Source organism: Mastomys coucha, unplaced genomic scaffold, assembly GCF_008632895.1.
Source record: "Mastomys coucha isolate ucsf_1 unplaced genomic scaffold, UCSF_Mcou_1 pScaffold22, whole genome shotgun sequence".
Classification (NCBI taxonomy): Eukaryota; Metazoa; Chordata; class Mammalia; order Rodentia; family Muridae; genus Mastomys; species Mastomys coucha.
This window is the reverse complement of record NW_022196905.1, coordinates 243,190,721-243,199,681: the sequence shown is the minus strand read 5'-3', so window position 1 is coordinate 243,199,681 and position 8,961 is coordinate 243,190,721.

Below are 8,961 nucleotides of genomic sequence, written 5' to 3'. Positions count from 1 at the left end.
TGGTGTTTCTTCTATGGAAGGTGGTCCTGAAGAAGGCTGTACACTAACTCCTGTGTCCTAGACCAAGGATGGTATGCCTCTGGCCACCCACCACATGATCTCTGCTGCTTTGAGCCTACTCTGGGGTTTGTGTGGTTTCCCAGGAGGAGGCAGAGGCCAGATGATGTTTGCCCATCCAAGAGGAAATGTGGTATGCCTGAGTGTTCTCTCCCCTGTGTCTCACACTGGTTGGGGGCAGACTGGAGCCTAAGGATCAGGATGAAGGACATCTGGATGCTAATTCTCCTTGGTTCTTCACTCTTGATTCAGATCCCTCTACATCTGAAAACCTAATTGATGGTGGTGAGCCTGTGGAGAGAACATTTTACACACTGCTCTGTCCTGGGGCTACATGGCAGGTGTGGAGGCCAGGGAACACACAAGTGCCTGAGTGACAGGGGAAATGGCCCTTGCCACTTCCCTATTGGCCATAAGGCCACTATCTGAGTTCATTGCCTTGTAAAACACCTCTCTCTGGCCCTCCCTGCTGGCCTGCTGCTTTCTAAAGTCACAGATGCCCACCTAAGTTTGATTCCCCACAACCAAACTCCAGTATCAGGCGAGCCTGCCTTCGGAGGGTACATTATGTAGTCAGAGGCCAGCAAACATCCAAATTAAAATGCTGGCTCTGACCTCACTCTGTGGGGCTGTAAGAAAGTCACTTCCCCTTTCTCAGTCTCAGTTTTTTTATTCCTCTGTATAGAGGACAAATCAGAGGCCTGGGAGAAGAGACAGATGTCTCTTATTAATTAGGCCAGGTTCTTATTAACTATGTTCCTTGGGGTCTTGGGCATTGTCCTCAGGATCAAGGAAGGATGTTGATTCTCAGCCAATTTATGCAGATGTTGTCTGCTGGACCTGGGATCTGAGGACCTTGAAAAACTGGAGCTCACTACAGTCTGATGCTGTAGACAACCTTATTTTAGTTTCAGTGTGCTTTTATATGCAAATGTAACAAAAGAAAGCAATGATACGAAGAAGATTGTTTGAGTTCAGTTAAACATGACCAGAAAAACACATAAATAAATGCCAGTAAGCACATACTAAATATTAACAGAGTAGCTCTTTCCCAGAACTTTCTCAGAACAGACCAATTGAAATATAATTGCCTGGCACATACTCTAGACTACAGCTGGGAACGAATGAAATCAAGGCAGAAGGCCATATCCAGATTCAGAGCACACTGACCATATTGGGTTCTATAGCTGTGAACCCAAGAGCTGCTAAGAGCTGGTTCTCAGACCTTGCCTTGCCACAAATAGCCACGCCTCTCTCCAAGCTCCTGCAAATAGCCACGCCTCTCTCCAACCTCCTGCTACTAGTCACTGCCTCTCTCTAAGTTCCTGTTATGCCGGAACTCCTGCCTCCAGAGACCGAAGATGAAGATGCTGATTGGGCCATGAGATGCTGATGGACTGGGGGAGGGGTTTTCTGCCTACCTGCTAGTAACAATGAGTCAGTTGAATAATGATGGAGGACTGAAAGCACACTGTGCCTTGGTCTCATTTTTTAATGCCCTCTCGCCTCCCGGTTCCCTTCTCTACAGGCTCCTATTCCTCTCCCAGAGAACCTGTTCATATTTAGCTGCTGGCAGCAACATATAGCTATTTTCCGACACCCAGCAAGATTAAGCACGTCTCATGAGTTCAAAGTAAACGTTTATCCAAGAATAATCCAGGGAACAAAAGGCACCAGGTAAAAGTCCCTCTGCCTTTTTTCCTGGAGCCTCTCTCAGTTCTCCAAAGCATTCTTTTGACCATGTTCCAACAGGGGGCAGCTTATAGAATCTTATGAGAGTGCAATACCTTGTGAGAAGAGGATCCAAAGGGCAAAGAAAACCCAAGGCCTAAGAGATAGAGAACCGGTAGGAATGGAGATCTGTGAGCCAGGGCAAGGAAGAGGGAGGAGATTGGTGCTACCTCTAAGAGGCAGGATTAATGTCCCTTTCAGAGCCTCTTCTTGTCTTTGTTGTGGTCCCAGGAACTAGATAAAGTGGTCCATGAATGAGTGTAAAGATGGGAAGTTTGGGAAGGTGGGTGAACAAGGGGGCTACAACCAGATTATGTAAGGAGCTTTGACCATAGTGATCCCCTCACCCGACACCCCCACCCCGAAGAGCAGCGACGCCCACAGAATAATCAATCAGCCATTCAGAGCATCATCATGGTGTCTTCTGGGCTGTTAGAGACTCCAAATTATTTCTTGGTAGGAGACACCCATGCTCCTACGCATGCTAAAATTGTGACGACTCTAACTTCCCCAGGTCACTAGTCTTTAACTGGAAATTAGAGGTGCCTGGAATTCCTGCCTGTACAGAGGCCAGTTTTTGAGCTTTCACTAGGGGCTGATCTAGGTGCTTTATGGAGGATCATCTTTCAGATGCTCACGGAAGACAGGATAGGAACTACATCACATTACAAATAGAGTAACTGAGCAACTATAAAGACTACAAAGAGTTTGCCTAGGACTTGGTTACCTATACTGCAGAAACCTCAAACAAAAACACAACCAAGCTAGGCACTTGGTGGGGTGAGGGTGCTGGGGGAAGAGGCAGGTGGATCTCTGAGTTCGAGGCCAGCCTGGTCTACAGAGTGAGTTCCAGGGCAGCCAGGGCTACACAGAGAAACCCTGTCTCAATTACATACAAACAAACAAACAAAACCAGGAAAAAAAAACCCAAACAACAACTGTTGTGTTTATAGAAAGATAGAGAGAGAAGGAATATGTTTTGGTGGAGGTGTAGTCAAGTATGGGGGAAGGGAGTGTGTGCCCTCACCTCAGCCTTGAGCAGGCTAAATAGACATTTAGTGCCTGCCACAATTGTTTTTTTACCACCTAGGCAGAGTCATAGGGCCTCTGAGCATCTGCAATTTCCTACATGAGCTTTGAGGAATTGACTGCATGCTGAACTCGCTTTGCAACATAATCCAGCTGAAACAAAGGATTGGGTCTGTGGGCTCTCCCTATATAAACACAGTGCTGATTATTAAACTTTGCACCTGGATCAGAACCATTGTCTTGGCTTCATCCTTCTCTCATATCCAGTTCTTTTCATTTCCGGCCCCTCCTTTCAGGTAACCCAGTTCATCCGTGTCCTCTGGATGGCTGCAGGTGGCTCCCAAAGGAGGGGACTGAAAACAGGGGCTGGGGGTGGGGTAGGGGGGGGCCCACTGAGAAACACTGTCTTGGGTGGAGCTCCACAGAAAATGGAAGAAAAGTAACAGTATCCTGCGTGGTGAGCAACAAACAGCATTGATGAATGCTAGCGCTAGTTTTAAAGTTTATATTTTGGAGGCTGTTGTTGCAGTAGGCGCATTAAGAGGATATAGCAAGTCTGAACGATGAATTCACCTAGGGGTGACAGCACAACGGGACAGGGGAATTCTATATAGGCATGTGTCTGAAGCCAAGAGTTGCATCAGTTGAGAGGAGCAGGGTCTATGGTTTCCAGAAGTAGGAATGGTAAATATACAGATGAGATGAGAGAGAGAGAAAGAGAGAGAATAGGTGTCAGAAAAGCAGTTGTCCCTGTCCGGGACGCATTAGCAAAAGAGAGGGAAAATGGATATAAGCTATTTCAGAGCTCTCCTAGGGGCAGCAGGAAATCTGGAGACGTCCTGCTTCCTCTCTGGCTCCTACTAGAAATATCCTTAGTTCTGGTTATCTAGGTCCCTTTGGGACATCAAGTTCTCTTCCCTCTCTGCCTATTGTCTGTCCTTGGTGCACTAATCTGTCCATGTGGGTCAATTTATGTCTGTTTTTGTTTCGTTGATTGAATGATTGTTGTTCGTTTTGTGTTTCGTGTTGAAAAGAAAAAAAAAGTTTAAACTTTTATCTGTTGGCTGTCCACCTCTTGATTTAGTTTAACTTGTTTAAAAGGCAGTCTCGAGTTGCACAGCAGAAACAAATAAGTTACCCTGCTCTGTAGCTGGGAGTCAAGCACAGCTGGAGAAGCCCTGCTAGGGGCTGAGCACCTGCCAAGCTGCTCCTATAGGGGCCAATGGCTTTTTCTTCGGCTTTTTGGTATTCTTGTTAAGGGAGCTGATGGCTGTTTTCTCCTAGAACAATCTCTGACATTATGTTTCTTGGGTGCAGCAAGTTACAAGGTGTTCTTTTCTTGAAATTACAGCTAGAAAAAGTAAGAATTGTGTCCAGTCTAAATATATAAGATGTGTGTAGCCGCTTCATTTTTGTTTCTGATTGGTTTTAAAAGTACAAATATGTTCTGCATGTCTTGGTTAGAGAGTATTGGCTTATAAGTTATTGGGTATGATTAGAAATCTGTAACATTGGTAATAGAAAGTTAGCTTAAAACTGGTAACTCAAGGTTGGCATCATTCTGAACAACAACATGTGGCATGAAACAACCCAGGAAAAACAGATCTCTAAAGATAATCCTAAATTGGGATAATATTTTATGTAAGTCTTATCCTAGAAATCAGATTTATAGGGCTGGTGAGATGGCTCAGCAGGGAAGAGCACCGACTGCTCTTTGGAAGGTCATGAGTTCAAATCCCAGCAACCACATGGTGGCTCACAACCACCCATAATGAGATCCGATGCCCTCTTCTGGTGCGTCTGAAGACAGCTACAGTGTACTTACTTATAATAAATAAATAAATCTTTAAAAAAAAAAGAAATCAGATTTATAAAAGATAGGATTTGGGGTAGTGTCTCCCTGGTGAGGTATTGGAGGCTGCACAGTTGTGCATTCGTGTGCAGGAACTGGCAGTCAAACTTTGTAACGTGAAAGTAATGCTCTTGGTATTGATTTTTAAAGAGAATGGATTGTTTACACTGTTAAAAATTGGTTTTGTTTTCCAAAATTATGGTTATGCTCTAATAGTGTAAAAGAAACTTAAAAATTATAGTTAACTTGCCAGCGTTCCATTGGCTGCAGTTTACAGCGCTATCACAGGCTCACGATTTTTACCTCACCCATATTTGTAATTAAGAAAAAAAAATCAAGAAAGTGGAGATGATTGTAAGAGTAATAAAAGAGTTAAAAACAGCTATGTCATAGTACGGGCCTGCTGCCCCTTTTACACAAGCTTTATTGGATACAATGGTAGAAGCAAATTTAACCCCCAAGATTGGAAAACTATATGTAAGGCTACTTTGTCAGGAGATTACTTACTTTGGAGTTCTGAATGGCATGAAGCAAGTGAGAGAACTGACAAGATGAATGCTCAGGCATTTAATGCAGATTGGGATACTAAGATGCTTCTAAGAGAGGGTCAATATAAAGGCAATGCTAATCAGATTGGGCTAACTACAGGTGTGCACTCATAGACTGCAATAGCTACCCTCTGTGATTGGAATCAGTTACCTACTAAAGGGGATCTCAGGGGGGATTTATCTGGTGTCAAACAAGCTCCTAATGAACCTTTTCAGGCATTTTTGGATAGACTACTAAAAGCTGCTGCCAGAATTTTTGGAGACCCTCAAGCAGGAGTTCCTTTTGTTACACAATTGGCTTATGAGAACGCCAACGCAGCCTGCTGCACAGCCATACACAGCAAAGACAGACTTACCTGGATCCATTCATCTTTGCGCAGAAATCGGACCCTCATACAATTAGGGTCTGGCTATGATGGCTGCCTTACAAGGGACCACTGTGGAAGAAATGCTTTCACAGAAACAAGGGAATAAAGGATGTTTTAAATGTGGAGGTTTAGGTCATTTTAAAAATAATTGTCCCAGGAACAGAGGCATGAGCAGACAATCAGGTCATGCCTTAGGAATTTGTCCTCCGTGCAGGATGGATAATCATTGGGCCTCGGAATGTAGATCTAAAACAGATAATCAGGGCCATCCCTTGTTGGGAAATGAGCAGAGGGGTCAACCTCAGGCCCCCAGACGTTCACAGCAAGCAGCTTATGGGGCCATGAAGCTGCTGTCAAGCCAGGGAAATCTGTTACTGAACTTATCAGAGCAACCCTAGAGATTGCAGGATTGGACCTCAGTTCCACCACCCATGTAGTACTGACCCAGAAATGGAGGTTCAGATGCTGCCTACAGGAGGTTTGGGGCCCTTGCCTCCAGGGACCTGGGGCTTATTACTTTTGTGCCAAAGTAGCATTATTATAAAAGGATTGCAGATCTATCTAGGTGTTTTAGATAATGATCATGAGGGAGAAATTAAAATTATGGCTGTGAAAGGAAAAATTAAAGCTTTAGACCTGTGCTGACTAGGAAGAAAAGTTATGGGCCTAAGAATTCATCACAAGCTGGCCCACACAGGCCTGGGAAGGAGCAAGCAAGTTGTTAGATATCATAAGAGCTGGCAGGTCAAGAAGACATAAGACTATAAACATAGAGGAAAACATGTCTAGGCAAACGAGGACATGTCCAAGGCCGAGGCCTGCAAAGACGTGCCTGGCGGACACTAAGTAATGGACCATCTGGTCCTCTCAGATATGGTTTAAGGTCAGATGCTTTGTTGACTCAGATTAACACCAACCTTAGGAATTTTCCACTCTGTTCTGCACGTAATAGTTAATAGTTAATATTTGAACCAGCCAATCATGTATGGCCACACTGATCCCTTTGTTCCCTCAGACCTTTTCCCTATATAAACCTCTAACTTTCAAGCCTCGTGGTCGGCTCCACTATCTCCTGTGTGAGATAGGTGTGGTGCTGAACCGGAGCACCCTGAAATTAAAAATACCTCTTGTAATTACATCAAGATGGTCTCTCGTGATTCCTTGGGTGCACATCCTCCCGAGATTTGAATGGGGGTCTCCCCCAGGGGTCTTTCAGGTGGTGCATTGGCTGGGAAACACGTGACACCCAGGAACCCTGAAGACCCCTTGGAGGTATGTTTGTATGAGTGTGATGTGTGTCTGAGGTGTGCGGTGCCGCTGTGCTGTGTTTGTGGTTTTGTGGTTTGTGTTTTTGGTTTTGGTTTTTGGGCCCAGCAGCGGTAAGAACAAGAGCCGCAGCCCTGGATGCAGATCCCGGAACAGCCCTAGATGTAGATCCTGGGGTATTAACAGTCCTAGATGCAGATCCTGGGGCAGCCCTAGATATAGATCCTGGGGTATTGGGAAGTCAGGAGAGCCTGACTGTTGGTTTTCAGAACAAAGGAGACAGAATTCTCTTTTTTGCCAAGGAGGGAGTGGAGGAGGAATCCCACCCCATCTGAGGCTAGGTTTGGCTGGTTTATTCAAGACCAGACTTGGGTGAATGTGTATTTTGTGACCGGTCCATCTTGGCAGCCGTGGCTAGTACACGGGCCGAGCCACTCTGTGATTTGGCTGTGCTTATCTGTGTATCTAATGTTTGTTACTGGGCCCAGTTGTCTTTCTCTGTGTTTCTGGACCTGGCAAGGTCAAAGCTGTCTGTGTGATAATTGTCTTTCTCTGTGTTTCTTGGTATCTTGTTCTACACAATTTGTCTGTTGAAGTTAAAAAAAAAAATGACAGGCTCTGTGTGCCTCGGAGTGGCAGTCCTTTCAGGCCATCTGTGGGCTGTTGTCTGAGAGAATTTGGTCCATCGTCCCCTTTGTGGGTTCATCCTTTTGCTTCACTTTCAGATTCAGGTCCCAGTACTACTGCTCTCAGTAGCAGGAGGGGGCACCTGCCTGCGGCTCTGCTGGCGTGGGGGCTCCTCAAGGTCAGGTACGGCTGGAGTGGGGCCCGGCAGCTGGGACACAGAGTCATTTACTGTGTCAGGGCAGGGACTCCTGAACAACCAAGTAGGGTTTTGCAAAATAAATTAATTGGGTAAAATATTGTCTTTATTATCTGGCTCAGAAGTTATTAAATTGGTATCTTGTAAACTGTGGCAATTGAATATTAAAGCCTTGAGAGTCATGCTTTGCTAACCGGGAGGTGGACGCTATATAAATTATAATTGTTGCACTGTGTTTCACGTTAAAGAAGAAAATGGTTAAAACTTTGATTTAGCTTAACTTGTTTAAAAGCAGTTTCAATTTACACAGTAAGAACTGATAAGGCAATTTGCAGTGTCTAGAAGTTAAACACAGCTGAGAAAAAACACTGATAAGGGCTGACTGAGTGTCTGCACAAACCGCTCTTAAAGGGGACAGCAGCTTTTCTTTGTTTGTAATATTGGTAACAGAAAATTAGCTTAAATTAATAACTCAGGGTTAAAGTCATGTTAAGGGACAATGCGTGGCATGAGCCAACCCAAGAAAACAGGTTTTCATGATATTTTGTAAAATTCTTACCCCTTATAAGTCTAGTGAGGCCAATGGTGATACCTGGACCAGAGATAAGATTTAAAACAATGTCTTTGATGTGTCCAAAATTGCACTATCATGCATTCATATATAAGAATTGCCAGCTAAACTTTGTAACAAGAATATAATGTTTTTGATATTGATTTTTTAAAAAAAGGAATGAAATGTTTAAAACTGGGTTTTGTTTGTCAAAGTTATGGTTAAGGGTTGCAAGAAAAGTTATTGAGAGATTTACTGTAAGTTGCTGAGAGATTAGTGCAAGTTGTGGAGGGACAGAGAAGCAGAGAAAAAAGCAAAAGAGGGATAAAGAGACAGAAAGAACAAGAGGCTATACTGGCCACCGTAGTGAGAAAGACCAGTGCGTGTATGCACTGAGAATGGAAAACTTGAGGGAAAAAGCATGTCGCAGAAAGACTATGGATGTGTAAATGTGAGAAAGGTGTAGTGAAGGGATAAAATGTTTGGAAGAGGGTCTTAGAGAATAGAGTCTAATAAAGTGAGGACAAGAGATGAACAGTCTGGAGACAAATAGAAAAAGAGTTAGTTTGCCTTGAAAATAGAAAGTAAATAAGAAGATAATCCAAATTCTATCAAAACATGATAGTAATAGAAAATCTGAAATAACTATGGCTGTTGCTGGGAAGAGACTGTTTTGCATGTACGATTGTCTGTTATCATTAAGCCAGTGGGAGATGCCTGCTGGTCCTTGGTCAAAT